Raw genomic sequence first — 16,804 nt, 5'->3', positions numbered from 1 at the left:
AGAACTCACGAACTGACACTTGCGGAGCGGCGAGAGACAGCGAGCCAGAGACGACTGTTGGGCTCACAGTAACAACATCTACATGACAAACATTCTACCTGTCATTAATAAGCATGTCACATTCACAAAACAGTACTGTTCCAATGCAGGTGGTTCATAAATCTGTCAAAAATGTACCTAGCACACTATTTTTCGAATATTTCTATACAGTTTTTTTTAAAGAAAAAAAATGTGTTACCATATATTGCAGTTATCAGTAGATATTTACAAAGGACACTTTGCATAAGTCTTGAGAATTTGGAAAACATTCGGATTTTTACTCATACCGAATACTGTGCTCCAGCACTGCGCTGGACCATTGCGCCCCCAGCGAACTGTGCTGGATGGCCTTGGCATCCATACAGCGGCGCTGATGCAGTCGAACCATTACGTTAGCAAATTGAAATATGAAGATGGAGGGGATCATTAATGTTGCGCAGTGCACCACAGATAAGGGAAAATAACCCAGAAACCCGTCGAAGTACTCAAAATCCCTCATATTCTTATTTTTGTCGTTCTGTCAGCGACGCTACATGCAGAATTGTTACCATAATAACGAATATCGGTTCTGTTAGTGTATCATGTTTCCACAAGGGTATAATCCTAGAAGAGGTGGCTCATTTGCTTGACAGTGCTAATATGAAAGAACAAAAAACATGCATTTTCTATACGAACAGAACATTGAGCAGCCAGTCGGTTCTAAATCGTCACAGTAGCCATGAGGAAAATAAAGTAACGGACACTTCTCCTGGTGGCATTTCACTGCTTGGAAACTATTGAAACCACCTCGTTGATCTATCCCAAGCACACAAATTACAAATATGATCGGTAACAACCGTCTTCTGTGGACAACTTTGATGGACTATAGCATACTGTTCTGNCAAAATCCCTCATATTCTTATTTTGTCGTTCTGTCAGCGACGCTACATGCAGAATTGTTACCATAATAACGAATATCGGTTCTGTTAGTGTATCATGTTTCCACAAGGGTATAATCCCAGAAGAGGTGGCTCATTTGCTTGACAGTGCTAATATGAAAGAACAAAAAACATGCATTTTCTATACGAACAGAACATTGAGCAGCCAGTCGGTTCTAAATCGTCACAGTAGCCATGAGGAAAATAAAGTAACGGACACTTCTCCTGGTGGCATTTCACTGCTTGGAAACTATTGAAACCACCTCGTTGATCTATCCCAAGCACACAAATTACAAATATGATCGGTAACAACCGTCTTCTGTGGACAACTTTGATGGACTATAGCATACTGTTCTGTACTACTGTATTTAGCTACAGCTATTAGCTATACTAATAAGAATAGCTAGCAAAATGAAAACCAAAGAACATGCAGATAGTTTAACAATGAGCTATTATACAACACAATAATCATGTGGAAACATTCTGAACTACAAATATATATTTAGATCACTTACCTAATCGATATTCCTCTAAAGATTTGTCTTAAACGTTCTTGTCGCTGAGGAGTCGGAAGAAACTGGGCGGCAATCGCGATATCTTTACAAATATCTTGTTTGGCTTCTGATTGGTTAAGATTAAAAAGACCGCTCTTATTATTGTCCAATCATATTTGATAGTGTCTTTTGATATATTGCATCATTTCCGGTGATGATAAAACATGATTACAATGGTTTTAGTAATGTAATATAATTACGTTAAACCAACGTAAAGAAAATGTGTAGTTTCATTATTGTTGATAATTAAGTAAATGATTCTTTATTCAATCGTGTAAATACAAGAGACATGATTGTCTTGTGTAGTATTAACTTATTTTGTTTGTGCAAAATGAAAGACCCCTCAATTCTCATTTTTTCAGTGTGGATCTTCTCCCAATGGTTTTGATGAGGAGAGATCCCGGACGAGCCCCCACAGTTTGTTACACGTCTCAGCTCATAGTGGACAGTTGTAACAAATTATGTTTTGTTTTGTTTTTTTGTTTTTTTCTTCTTCTGATGTATCTCTGTTTCTCCTTTGATCTTGGTGGAGAGCCTGTAACGATGAAGTGTCAGTGAAAGAAAAAAAGGACAACCGCCGTCTTCTTCCCCAAACTCTGTCTCTTTATTACAAATTCTTGAAATTATGAAATCATTAACATTTCTTAGTACGTTCAAATTCTTGTGTCCTTCTGTTGTTATCAAACAACTACATAGCATTCACTTCAGTAAATAGTATCAACTCCCACCAACTGTGACAGTATCAAATTGCCAAATTAAACAATTCACCAATTAATTTAGAGCTCACAGATGTACATTAAAAAAAAACATTTCTCAAATGAGAGGATTAATTAGGGTAAATAATTTAACATGGACATGTTATAATGAACAAATATATTTTAAGCTCTAATGGGCTTTGAATAACTATAACTGTCTGTACAGTTTAATTGATTACACAGTAGGGGAGACATAGTGATGTCTATAATAATAATGATAATAATATTAATAATAATAATTCCCTTTGAACAGATAACACAAAACAACGCATGTTAGGGTGCTGTTCTGTCAGATCAGCATACATTGTCAGATAGTCATACGCTTAGCTCAGACATGTATACGTTGTCATTACCATATGATTTTATTTAATCTGCAACATAGGATCATGACGTAGATCATCATACACTTTGTTATTCACAGTTATATGGCATCCTGACTTAGCGGTTAAGTAGGTTAATGAGTTTTACACGGGCGTGTGTTGTAGTTGACTGCAGCTGCAGCCAGACCTGCTTTAAATACACTTTGAAACCACGACAACGCATGTATATCTATCTAGTTATCATATTATGTCATATTATAAACAATTTAATGACTTATTTTCGTCATAACTTGTTGCGTATGCTGAACTGACAACTCCAGACAGTCGGACTTCTTAATGCGCATGCGCAGGCATGCGTACTGACTGCATGTATGCTATCCTGACAGCGTATGGGTATCTGATAGAACAGTGCCATTGTTTGATCGGGGAGTGGAACGGAGCTAAAAGATAAATGTAGCGATCTTCAAAAGGGCCGTCATGTGACCATTGTAGCCACAATGTAGCTAACTGCGGTCCTAACAAATCACTCTTTTTTTATTTTTTTGAATGTTTGAGCACGTCTATGTATGAAATTACGAAATCAGATCCAAATTAACTTGTTACTCCACATTTCTAGAGGGGGACAGCCCTCACCAGCTTCACATTACTAACCTGTAACGATGAACAGCGTCAGTGAAAGAAAAAAAGGACGACCGCTGTCTTCTTCCCCAAACTCTGTCTGAAGAGCAAGGGGCGGGGCTCCTCACTTCCGGTCTCCTGGTGAGACGTTGGCCAAACCTTGGTTACTTTTTTTTGTTTTCTTTTTTTTATTATTTAACAGGGTATTTTGGTCAATTTAAGTGTAAAAAAAACCCAAAAAAAACCCCACATACATAATAAATTGAAGTACTATTAATTTATGTGGTGGCTTATATTCTTAAACAGATTTTCTGGACTATCAACAAGTCATGATTAAATTCTCCCACTTTATGGTGCATCACACCTCTGCTACCCACAATGCACTGCTATCTCAAAATTCTCCTTCAAAATAAAATACTGATAAATGAATTCTCTTCCATTTCGTGTCTGTTGAGTTTTTAATGAGAGTCACATAAAATGTTTTGGTTGCTGGAGTTTATGGGACGAGATTTTCAGATCTGACTAAGTGGACAAAGCATTTGATATGGTTTGATGCTTCGTGTAACCGGAAAAATAATACTACTAATAATAATAAAATGATATAAAACCAGCGTGATGCGAGGCGAGTGTGAAACTCCTCATTGGGCTGAACCTGCATTAGCGCTGGTTCGTTAACCACTAACGCACCGGCCAACTGGGATCATATGCATAAACTTTACAGCGTAAACAGACAAGAGCCACACACTGGGTAGCGTGTTGAGCTGTAAATGCCGCACATAATTGTTCATTCACAAAGATAAATCATTCTCACTACTCCCTCAACACGCATCTCTGAAAGCGCCACTAAAAGTTATTTCTGCGGTTAACATTGAGCTGTGCAACCAGAGCTAACGCAGTGGGCTTTAAACTCCTGCCTTGATTTCTCCAAAGAAACATAATTCCTCAGAGGAACTTGATGTAAATATCCATACAGGTCAGCCTGTGTCCAGTTTGAGTGCAATGAGGCATGTGCTGTCCATTCTGAGGTAAAGTGAGGTAAAGCAACGGCAGCTCGTGAGGCAACGCGCAGAGGCACCAGCTGTGTTCATGCTGGTGCCTCCGCTGCTGGCTTGAAATGCCTAAACTACAAACCTATCTATTATAAACTTATCCTTTAGGAACAAATCTACTCTCTAGTGAAATGCTCAGAGCAACAGAGACACTTGTAATCCGACTTTAAAAAAAAAGGAAAAAAATTAAGCTTTTTTAAAAAAATTATTATACTCCCAAAAGACATAAACAAGCAACGCCTAGCCTGGTGGGGTACTAGTAAAGCAGGCTTATAATACACTGGGGAAAACCCTGCTATGTTCAGCTCGCATTGGGACAGCGCCGAGTCCTCATGGAAAAACATGAGTGACTACAAAGTCACTCATTGAGAGTCCCGTTCTGCTGCCTCAGGCACGCCATAAATGCTTATGTTATCTCTTCCTGTAAGGCTCTCTAGGTCCATAAATAGATAGGTGAATCCTTAGGATATTCTTGAATGTTAATTTCTCCAAAGCCTCTTGCAACCAGTCTAACTTTGGGTACTATGTCCACTTGTGTTTTCTTGAGTGTGCACACCCACCTCGTTGATATGCATTTATGACCATTTTTTTCTTCCTCTAGTTCTTCCTCCTTTTCCAGTTGTCAAGTTCAGTTTGTTTAGCTTGTGAAAAAATATCCTCATTCACCACTAATATTTAATCTTTGGCGTCAGTGTTTGTCTTGACATTTTCAACCTCTTCAAAGTTGCTTACTTCTTCCATATAAAGTGACCCTGTGGATCCAGCAATTTCCTCTGGCTAAGTTTTCCTCTGATTGTTTCTGTGTTTCCCTCTGGCCTTTCCTGCCTGGCTGGTTATTTTTCCAGAATATTTTTGACCTGTTTCTTTGTGTATTTGACTCCTTGTCTAGCTTTTGGATCTGGTCTTTTACTTACAGTTGTGTGTGTCAGTGGGAGACCACCCTCTTCAGGCTGTACTGTATCATAGGAGGATTCGCTGTTTTCTACAGCATTAAGTGGTTCATCACTTGTTGGCCATCAGGTGATGAACCACTTGCCATCTGCTCATGTTCGCTTTCAAAATCATGTTCATCAACTTTTATGCTCCTGGTGTCTTTAAAAAAAATTACATCCATTTTAATAGAATTGTCTTATTCAGTTTCTAATAGTTTCTCCTGTGTTTCATCCACTTTTCCCAGCTTAGACTGGTGTACTCTGACATATGTTCCACCATGCCTGACAAATATTACTACACCATCTTGGCCAATAACCACACCTGGACCTTTCCATTCCTGACAGTCTGTATGTTTATAACAGACTGTCTCTTGTTTCATATTTTTCATCTCTGGAATGAAAAAGATGAAAAGGGCTCTTTAGATCCTCTCAGAACATTCAGCCTGGGCAAAGGCTTTGCTCATGCCATGCAGTGTGATGACCCATCATTGACATCAGTTTCCAATGGTGGAGATTTTTCAGTTGGAACTGAAGGCAGGTTTGGGTTTTGTCCAAAAACAAGTTGATAGTGTCATAATGTGAGGTACCAGGACTCTAAGGCAAGCAACAACTACGGACACCAAACACAGTTTAACAGATTTATTAAACAATAAGGTGTAAATGGAGGGAGGATGGAGAGGTGTAGATCAGCGGCAGCAGGGAGGAACCGGGCCAGAGGAGGAACTGAGAAATGGGTGAGCGGTTAGACAGAGGAGTAATGACGGGAATGATGGTGTAACCTGGTGATGGCTTACGGTTTGAGGGTTCAGATGAGCAGAGGAGGGTACAGCAGTTGGGGCAGTGAGGGGTTTCCAGGTGGAGGAGTTCCAGCAGGCAACTGAGGGTGGACAGGCAGCAGCAGGGTGGTGGTTGTGGAGGAATCCTGGGGCTAGGTCTAGCAAAACAGCGAAGGTAAGGTAGTCCAGGTGGATCCTAATCTCAGAGAGCGGTAAGAGCTGGTTCTAGGAGAGCTGGTTCTAGGAGGAAGGAAGAGATGGGAGAGACGTCAGGAACTAGTTAAACACTTTAGACACAGCACAGAGCTAGAGTGTACCACTGTGGAAGCAGAACCATCTGGCATCTTCTTCCAGGAAGCCGCTCCTATTTAAGGCCCTTGCTGATTGGAGATGATGAGCACCAGCTGGATCCCATCAGCCTGCCACCCTGAAAATGTAGAGAAAACACTCCCCTGCAGAACCCAACAGATAGGGACTGTAGCCGTGTACATTGTGCATCCTGTTTTTTTTTTTGTTTTTTACATTTTCCAGTCACATTTGTTGTCTTTCTTTACATTAAGTAGCATTGTGATTGTGTCTTTCCAGTAGGCCATTGCTCCATTGGCTGTATCCTGCAGTGGTTTTAATGTCAATGTTAATATCTTCAGCCATGTCTCTTATTTCTTCATTGTTAATTTCACCTCCATTGTCACTGTATAATGGCGTGATGGGCCATGAATGCGGTGAGAAATCCAGCAGTGAGAAAGTGCGTCACTATCTCTTTGGATCTTTTTGTGGTGGTAATGCTCCCTGCACTGAATTTTTTTAAATGGTTGATGGCATGTAGATACCACAGTCCTGGCTCAAGCTCATGTAGGTCCACAGCTACAGTTTCATTATACGTTGAAGCCATGGGTAAACCCACTGCAGGTTTAGGTTTTGCTCTACTGTACCGGATGCATATTTCACAGTTTTTTACAATTTCCTTCAGGATTGTAATGCTTCATCATCAAAAGCAAGACAAGAGTTTTTGTAGTCTGTCAGCTGAGGCATGTCCAAATTACCTATGTAGCTTTAGCAGTACTGCTTTTTTCTCTGTTATGTTTTATGCCACAATGAGAATTTCATCTTCATCATTTGGTGTCTCACGTTTTTCAAAGTGGCTTTTATTATTGTTCCTTTTCTTTCTTAAGTTCACACAATAATGTCTAGAAGATGTCAGTTTGAGTTTGATAGGTTGGTCAAACATCATTGCTTTGTCTTGAGCAATCTCCAAAACAGCATTCGCTCTTTTCAATGATGTTTTACTTAAAAGCATTGGAAGCAACGGAAGTGGTTCCAGCAGCTATGCTGGAACCACATCCATCACTATTTTGCATCTAGTTTCTCCTATTGTTGCATGAATAACCACTTTTCTTGTGGATTGCACATGTTTTTCATCCCCAAACTGGAAAGGTCTTGCACTTTTTTCATCTTTAATCTTTATTAATTCTCTTTGAGGTAGCCCATCTGGAAGCCATTTTTCAACACAGACACAGTTCTTGTACAGGCAGTTCAATCACAGCAGATCCCAAAGCTTTTCACCAGGAAGATCTGTGTGTCAGAGGGGGAAAACAGAGTAATATTACATTAGTCAACATCCTCTTTTGATCTCTCAATATTTGCTAGCTTCACATGTTCTCTTTTATAAGGGCAGTCCTTTGCCCAGTGATAAATGCTTTAACATATTGCACATTTAGTTCTTCTCCAACTTCTTCTCAAGTGGGTTAGACCCTGCAGCTGTTCTTGGGCTTTGCTCTGAGTTTGATCTCCGTTCATGCTTTCCTGTGTATTTGGTGAACGAAGTGGAGTTGCCCTCTTGTGGTGAATAGACGTTATTGCCGAAGATTCTTTTCAAGGCCCATTTCATGTTAGAGAAGCTAAGAGCACCCTTTTATCAATCAAATTTGACAGGTGGGCGGGACTTCCTGTTTTTGAGGCGGGACTTCTGTTTTTTGAGGCGGGACTGCTGGTTTGGGGATGGGACAACATTGACTCTTTGATGGGTCCGGAAGTTCGAGGTGGGGGTGAGTGAGGGAGGGGGGCTCAGTGGGGCGTCCAGAAGTGCGAGGAGGGGTGAAGGGGGTGAGGGGGGTTAAATGTTAGTGAATTTAACACCTCTGACCGCAGAGGGTAGTCAGCCGGCAATATAGCTGTATTCTGTTCCTTTTGTCAAATAAAACGTTTTAATCGTTAGAATCGTCACCTTAGCTTTGTCCGTTTTGGTAGTGGTGTGGTTTGGGGTTTTACTGCTCAGATTTAATGTTTTGACACTTCAGACTAGATCGATGCTTATAATCAAGCTGCTGTCTGCAGCAGATTTTTACGATTAAATTTTTAAAATTAAACCAAGATGTTGTTTTACAATATCAAATAAGACAGGAAGCTCTTAGTAAATAGGGTATCACTGGCTTAATAAATAGCCGGCGTTTAGGATGTGTGGCACTAAACGTACTGCTTTGTGTGGAAAAATGAACAGGTTGAGATTTGGTTTTAGCTATTGCTCAACATATTTTTGTTCTACTCTAAGAACACTGCTTCTTGGTATTTGTTGCCTGTAAAGTTTACAAGTAAGCATATAAAAAATTTAAAACTGAAAATAAGTATTCTTTGGGGGAGGGGTGAAGCCTGTGGAACCAACATGTACATTTGCTACCTTCCTTTTTTTGTTTCTTTCTTTCTGAGACTAGGCCTGCCATAAAATTAATAACCTCACTGACTGAATTATAAAATGAAAAAAAAGTAATTCAGTTAATGATTCAGTTACTTAGAATCAGCACAACATTGACTCTTTGATGACTAGAACAGATTCATCACTGCTGAATTCGTGGTGTTAGCATCACTTTATTACAAATGACAATAAATATATTGACATGTAGAAATATAATTTGTACAATATAAATAAAATAAAGCTTGATCCACTATCACTGGACACAACTGAAGCTCCAAAAAATCTCATGGTAAAAGTTGCATTAAGACACAATCAGAGCGCATCATGCTAAACCAATCCTCCACATAAAATCATTCTCCAGCTTTTTATTATGTTAAAGTTTTAAGAAGAAAGAATAACAGGGACCGCGAACGGTAAAACTGTTGCTTTATAAGTCACAACAGTTGGAGGTGTACATTTTATCTTTAGGGTTTTATGTAACACCATGCTAATAAGCTACATTATTGTTGGAGAATAATATCACTGTGAAAACAAATCCTAATCAACAATTACTACTGGATCTGCTTCTGTCTTCTTCTTCTGCTGCTGCCCCTGAATAAACAGGAACAACTGATGTTTGTTCGTTCTGTAGGACACAATTTCCCGCTAAGAAAAAAAAACAAAGTTTTGTTTCTTTTACATTGTTGTTTTTTATGAAAATGATAGTGTAGTTAATAAATTAAAATAAAAGTTATTCATTTATAATATATTTGTTTAGACCCAAACGGGAAGTTATTAGTAATACTACACAATTCAGAAGGGAAAAAGTCATTTTAATGAGATCCAAAATTTTTTAAGTTTTGGCCAACCTTAAAGGCTCTTCAGCTCGTGAAGTCGTTTCTGTGAAGTTAGCGTTCTTGAAGGGAAACTTGCTCTTGTTCTGCTAAGTCAGAATGTTTATACCAACAAACATGTTTGCAACAAAAAAAAAGTTTCATGTTTTTTCATAATTTTGGTTATACTTGTAGAGGTAACACTGAACAATAAATCGTTGGGTAAATAGTTTGAAAAAGAAGAGATATTAAAAACATGCTACCCTAAATGGGTACAAATGCAACTATTGCTGAAAATGAATCAAGCTCATGTAACACAGTACAATATTTCACCTCTCTGCAACACTTTGTCATCAAGTTTATCCTTTTTAAAACCCTTGCTATTTGATCAGTTTGATTTCAGAAGCAGACAATGACATTTTTTACAACAGAAACATAAAATGTACTCATTTTACATCTTTAAGATGACTATAACAAGACTGAGGGCGATGAGGCAGGATTCCCAAAGCCACACCGAGGCGGAGGCTCTCTTTGGAACTGCTCGAACCTTAACAAAAACCTGAACCTTAGCAAAATGTAATTAAATACATGCTAGATTTATCTGTAATTTTATTCTTACCTGTGTGATTAGATGCAGTTTGTCCAACAGGTTCCATGTTGACGTAAATTTCCTCCATCGCTTCAGACTCTGTGCTGCTTTTAACATTGACTATAAAATCCATTGCAGTAGTGGAACTAGGTGAAAAACTGTGGGGAAGAGGTGAGATCTCTGGTGTTCAAAATAAAAAGTAAACGTATTTTAGAGATGACAACCAAATAAAGAAATTCATGAGTGCGAATTGAGTATTATTTTCTTAAATATCTTCCACAACGCTAGATTCTTGAAGGTTTCATAAATTCGTATTTGCTGGTTTGGTTCTGTATCGATGAATATTTTTCTCTTTCTTTGTTTTCCCTCAGCTCGGTTAATCCTAGTCATAAACACTTCAAACATTTCTGTTAATGAAGAAAATAATTGACTTTTACATTCAAGCACAGCTTTGTGGTCTACTGCATGGTATCAAACATTTAAAATAGTTTCAAGGATGAAAAATACATCTGATGTTGTGATACCCCTGCTCCTCTGCTACAGAGTGATAAATTGTTGGAGCAGATGACCGGTTCTCTCCTTGGGTCATATGGACCCATTAGTTTTACAGGTCTCATTCTGTCCTGATAACTAGTCATAGCCTTTCTCTCAGTAAATACAACTATCAACTATTTTCCTTCTAAATCCTTTTTAACTCTATTTCTTGCCCAGTAGCGTAAACACTGAAATTAAGAAACCACAATCACTGAATTAGGAGGGAATGTGGGGCAAATGTGATGAAAGATTTACATTATTACCAAACTTGCATGTATTTATTCATATTTTCAAGGTATGGAGTTTTAGGACAGTCATCTAGTAGAAGCTGCATGAGCTGGCTACTGGTGTCTAAAACTCAGTCACCATGTCTTCTCATGAAGACATGGTGACTGTCTTCATGAGAGGTCTTCATGAGAGGTTGTTCTTCTCAGAGGGAACAACCTCATGGTTGTTCCCTCTGAAACAACCATGAGGGAGATTGTGAGCACCGCCTCACAGGGGCGGGCATTAAAAAGCTAACATACCAATCAGGTGCAAGTTGGGCAGATTAAAGTAAGGGAAACCAGATACTGCATTCAAAGCTTGATGAAGACCAGCAAGCAAAGCATTCACAGAGTGAATGTAGCAAAATATTGGAGTACAGGAGATACAGAATGAAAGATTGGACTGAATCAAGACATTGTCCACAAGTTCAGTCTGGTGAACTAACTGGCAAATTAGTTAGCTACGCAGAAAAATAGATTGTTTACTTAAATTTGTGCAGCATATAAAAGACAGTGAAGTTACATTGTGTGATTGCAATCCTAAAATAACTTGATCAATTTAGTTTTTAAATGCGTTTTTTAATGCATTTAGTTGTACATAAACTATAAAGAAAAGATATCTTGACATTAAAAGTTATATGTGAATAATGTATTTGGTCAAGACTTTTCCACGGTAAACAATATTCCTAAACTCATCCAAAATATTGTCAGCAAAATTTCTTTATTTTTTTCTGCATACAACAGCAGCGGTATACTAACTATACACACGACTGTCATTACTTGACATAGTTGTTTTGTTCAAAACTTTTTGGTTTGCTTCAGTAGAAATGGTGTAGTATCTGAGCATGTTAAAATGTTAAACTTTTTACCAGCCGAAATCCTCACCACTTTCAAATAGTTCCCTTTTTTATTTTATTTTAGTTGTTGCATGGACTCAATTTAAATAGATTAACTTATATAGTATTACTATTTTTTACCCAAAAGTTTCTACCACTTGTTTAAGATGAGTACAAACAACAAGTTGATGAGAATTAAGTGAGGTCCACTTGAATTCTTTTATTAAGCAAAATTCTTTGTTTTACAGTGAGGAAGACCAGCTTAAACAGATAGCTGAAGGCATCTGATCCACGCTTCAAACTCAGTACCTGTTTGCTCTAAGGCAAAACTTTGGTGAGGTTAAATTTAGTCGGCCAAAGAAAGTCAGACGGTTCATTCTCCACTGTGAGAAATCCCTTGAGGTAGTCAAGTTTCTTGTTAGTCATCTCCTTAGTATGATTATTAATTAACTATCAATTCTTTTGTATCTAGAGGCAATCTAATCATTCAGTTTACAACTGAAGTTTATTATCAGGATTCTGAAAATTAAATATTTTCATAGAATATTTCAATCATTCCGTTCATACAGTTTAGGCTCCCTGAAAAGAAGACATTACCTGTTAGAGAAAATATAAATATTTCTGATTGCTTTGAGTTGAATGATATTTTACTTAGTCTGACTACATGATCTTTTTCAACGCATACAGAAGATTCGCATTGATCATTTATAAGCTTTAATAATGGAGTGCTTATCAGCAACTAGAAGGTTCTGGAAGACTTGAAAGGCATTTTTCTCCCATAGGAGTAGTTTTAATACTGGAATGATAGCTATGATTGCAACTTCTCACCAAGTCTTGCAGGACATCGATGTAACAGTGGGTGTTATTAGCAATAAAATTTAATCCTTGAGTTTATCAAATTTGTATTTTATAATTACAGAAGCTGTTTTTATACCTAAAATGAAGATTTATTTACTGTCTTTCAAATTTCTATATATTTTATCTGCTTATTTATTTACCAGCTTATTTAATTCATACCTAACTTAATTAAATATATTTACATTTATTTAACATCTACTTATCCTCTTAACTTACTGATGCACATATATAGTTGCTCAGTTACATAATTACTTTAGTAACTTTTTGGTTGTTTGATATTTATGAACTTATTTGTACTTATGTATTTATTTCATTACATAATTACCTGTTTACTTGTCTATTTATCTGTAGTAATGCCCAAAATTATTCATACTCCTGGTAGATTTTGTATATAGTGGCATTTTAAATTAAACAAAATATTAAGACTAGAAGTAATATTAATTTTATAAGAAATGGAATAAGAAAATAAGAAATAGAATAATAAGAAATGTTGGATACAATAAAAAACAGACTGACTACTATATATTCCATTGAGGGACAGTAACTTTAACATTACATACACCTTTCTGAACGGTCGAGGGCGCACTTTCGCCGTCTATAATCAGACATTAAAGCGACTTGAAACCATTCCTCCCTCCCTGGCACTTCCAGACCCCCCCGCCCCCACACACATCCCCCCATAGCTCCGCGCCTGTGACAGACCACACATTAGTCGACAGAAATCCTAGGTATAACGGTTCGATCGGGTTTGTCGTACCGTGTGGTGTCCAGTCACATAGGCACAAAATAATGGCTACAAGCAGGCACGTGCAGATGGGGGAGCTGGGGGTGCTTGAGCACCTGCCCTTTTTGCTCCTTGCTCCCAAGTGCCCTTTTGGTCAAATTTTTTTTTTTTTTTTTTTTTTTTTGGTATTATTATTTCCTAAGCCCTCTTCTGACACATAAAAGGATGTACTAAAATTATTTGCTTTTTAGTTTCTTTTTTGTACAACATAATAAGCCGGTCACCTTGTTACCTTTGAACTTTTGCCCGTGACGCATGACGCAGTTGCCTCTCGCGCAGTGAGATAAGGCGGCTAACTGGAGCTCAATGTAGCGAACGTTCCAGATTACAGATCAGTTTTTGGTGAATTAAAAAAAATGTTTTTGGTGAATAAAGTGGAGTAGACTTGCTACTTCTCAGATGACGGAAAATGTTGTAGTATCGTATCTGCTTCAGCACGGAGTAGCGGTGTAAGCAGAGAGGTAATGAAATACAACAGACACTGACAGGCCTCTGCAGTTAAATTTCTTTCCCCAATTATGCAATGAAAAGAAAAAAAAAAAAAAAAAAACCTCAGTTAAGTAAAATAAAATTGTAATCAAAACTTTTGGAATTGTAATGATTTCTTTTTTTAAAAAAAAGTTGTTTAAAAGACTTTTTTTAAAATAACTAATTTTTACCAAGCATAAACATTTATTTGCACACATCAGGAATCTTTTGTTGTGATTTTAGGCCCTGCCCACGATGTCGTGAGAATCACAAGCAAAACTTTGAGTCACAAACAAAAACTTAGAATAGCAAAAGAAGATTAATGACAAGCGCAAATAAGTTTGTTTTGTAAAAAAGAAAGTTTACTTCATGAGACAAAAATGTGTGATTTAAATTTTTTTATTTTTATTTTTAAGCAAAACTCAGTAGGCTTTTCTCATGGTGACATGCATTAACAATTCAATTTTTGCTTTTGTTTTTTTCCTTCTTTCTGCAGTTCCACGTTAAAGTTTGATGCAGCTCTGCTTTCCTGAATGGACCATCTTCATCTCCACTGCAAGTGTAGCAAACAGGCAGCTCTTTTTTATAGATTACAGTACACTAAAAGGTTGCATTGTGCCCTTGTTTATATTTTTAATAGTGTAATTCTGTAAAGACAAAATATGTCTGGTCCAGCTCTGATTTACAGATCTTGCTAAATTGTGGGTTTGAATATTGCAATACTTTCCTATAACAAAATAGACCCGCAGAAAGAAATTACTAATAAAATATCTTACATATGCATAGTTGTATGCTCTATATAGAGATGTTCGTTAGCTTTGATTGTATATCTCACAATTTTGTAATTTATCATTGTTTATTAAACTCTGAAAGCTGAGAGGCTTTGTTAATATTCTGTTCTAGAATGCAGTTAGATGTGCCCTTTTTTTGTTGTTGAGCACCTGCCCCTTTAGTGGTCTCTGCACGGCCCTGGCTACAAGTCCAGTTAACTAATTTTAAAATCAGGCATGAATCACTACTGATCAATTACTAGAATCTACCTGTGATGCATGTGGCTAGAGTCAGTGTAAAGTCCTGACTGAATGAAAATCATTATAACCTATTTATGTCACGTTAACGAAGAACGACTGAAAAGTTACCGGGTTCATCAACTGCGGTAGCAATTTGGCTGCAACTCCTCCCCTTGTCATTTCTATATTCTTTGTTTCCACATATCATCTCCAATGTCCGCTGGACTTTGGGTTGTGCGGTGTCAGCTGTTTGAGATTTCCCTCCGTAATTTCCCCTTAGAAAGCACGGAGGAGAATCCGCGCTTTCTGATTGGCTACTGTTGAGAAAATAAATTTAAAATAAGCTAGTTTTAAAACTTAACATGTCTTGATTCAAATGGCCTAATTGTGGTTTTGAAATTAGTAATGTATTCTGGCTCTTTGACCTTTATTTTACCTGTAGTTACAGCAGATGGTTTGCTAGGATCGTTTGAACTGCCTTTTGTCTGTGTGGGAAAACAATACAGGAGAAGTTGTAGCTTTTCACACTCATCTGTGAAAGGCCGTAAACACAGCAGGGGTTTTAGGCTTCAGATAGAGGGTCAGAGATAGCTCCTGGTTGGATGAGCAAAGATACGCCTTATTTGAATAAATTAAAGATAAGAATACGCCTTTTACTATAAAACTTTCTACACAGAAGTAACAAATCAGATTTTGCTCTTGAAACTTGTCCAAAGATGTCTTTGCTTTGTGTTTGTCGTTTCCATCTTTTGTCTTTTTCTCTCTCAGGTAAATTCATGTGTTGTTTGTGCTCTGAGTTTTCTGATGTTACGTTGTTCGAATTTAATAATGCAATCCATCCTGTTGCCCTGGCTGTTGATCCGATCAAACTCTGTGCAAGCTTTGTAATGTTGATCCTTTTCTTCTTTTAAAAACACTAAATCCAGCTTGTTCAGAAGAACGGTCATTCCTGTATCGTCAAGATGTTCCGCAGCGATTTCTAATGCGCTTTCTCTTGCTCTTTCTGATAGCAACAGGCCTGCTTCTTTTTCTTTAGCCGGTAACGAGTTTCCAGATTTCAATCTTGTTTGTCCAACTTTCGTAGGTTGTCTTCTCATCGAATAGTGGAGGAACTTTGTAGTTTCCAGCAGCTCCCACCGTCTGCTCAATAATCATACTGCTGATGTTGGCATCCAGCCTTTAATGTCCACATGCGCTCCAGCCCTCCTCTAAGAACACAGTGAAACTATGGTTCTCTCCCATTACCTCACATCCGACACATGCACCATATGCTACTTACAACTTAACAGAAACCAGCCAGCATTTGACTTCTTTTTACATTTCTGAGTGAAAATGAAGAGTTTTGATTTAATTTAGGAGCAAAACACAATCTCAGTCTGAAATAATTGAGATTGGTTTAATGGGCAAACCCATTAGAAGCATGTGTTTTCTTTTGACATTGATAGAAAATAAATTTACTCTTTTCTTTTTGGAATACTTTTCTTTCTTTTTTCATTTTTTTCCCACTTTTCACAGCAGAATCATCCAAACGAAGGTTTATTAAAATCCAAAAGCCCCTTACTGAGAACAGCAAGGGTAAGATCAACTTCACTAGACTGACATATTTCACAAAATGCAGAAAAGTTAATAACATATGAATACGTTTGCAAGACCCTGTACATTCAGCTTTACTGACCAATGACCAGAAAACAAAGCTCTGTGCTGCTTAAATGACACATTCAGGCAGCACAAACATTTTCTACCCTTTCTTTCTTCATACTGTGCATAGCAGTCAGGAGTGATTCCCATAATAAGCCTCCCAGCAAGGCTCTGGATTCACACATCAAATTTGACAAGATTCCTACAACAAAGACTTTGGATGTTTCCCAAAGCCTGGAAAGAGCCAGAGCTTCATCAGAAAGTCAAGGCAGTCCCACTCAGTAAATGTTTCCGTATCTAGGACATCACACTAGGTGTCAGTGTGGGTTATTGCAGGGCCGTGCAGAGACCACTAAAGGG

The 16,804-nt window shown here is 37.7% G+C and overlaps 2 protein-coding genes across 10 annotated transcripts in view; one reads left to right on the top strand and one right to left on the bottom strand.

The window, feature by feature from the left end:
• The window catches only part of LOC107834770 (uncharacterized), a 9,147-nt gene extending 5,545 nt beyond the window's left edge, over positions 1-3,602 (bottom strand). For 3 of the 7 annotated variants that reach the window (XR_001660595.1, XR_001660593.1, XR_001660596.1), the window contains exons 1-2: positions 3,237-3,602; positions 1,472-2,045 (exon numbers count right to left, since the gene is read on the bottom strand). The gene's annotated coding sequence lies outside the window, so the exon portion shown is untranslated. The remainder of the gene's footprint in view (positions 1-1,471; positions 2,046-3,236) is intronic. The other 4 variants (XM_016666630.1, XM_016666634.1, XM_016666631.1 and 1 more) reach the window with 2 other exon arrangements.
• cep162 (centrosomal protein 162) overlaps positions 1-16,804 on the top strand; it is a 76,708-nt gene that overhangs the window by 11,213 nt on the left and 48,691 nt on the right. The window lies entirely within an intron of this gene.

The sequence above is a fragment of the Poecilia formosa genome, unplaced genomic scaffold, assembly GCF_000485575.1.
Source record: "Poecilia formosa unplaced genomic scaffold, Poecilia_formosa-5.1.2 Scaffold759, whole genome shotgun sequence".
In the NCBI taxonomy this organism is placed as follows: domain Eukaryota; kingdom Metazoa; phylum Chordata; class Actinopteri; order Cyprinodontiformes; family Poeciliidae; genus Poecilia; species Poecilia formosa.
This window is presented reverse-complemented; position numbering and strand designations above follow the sequence as displayed.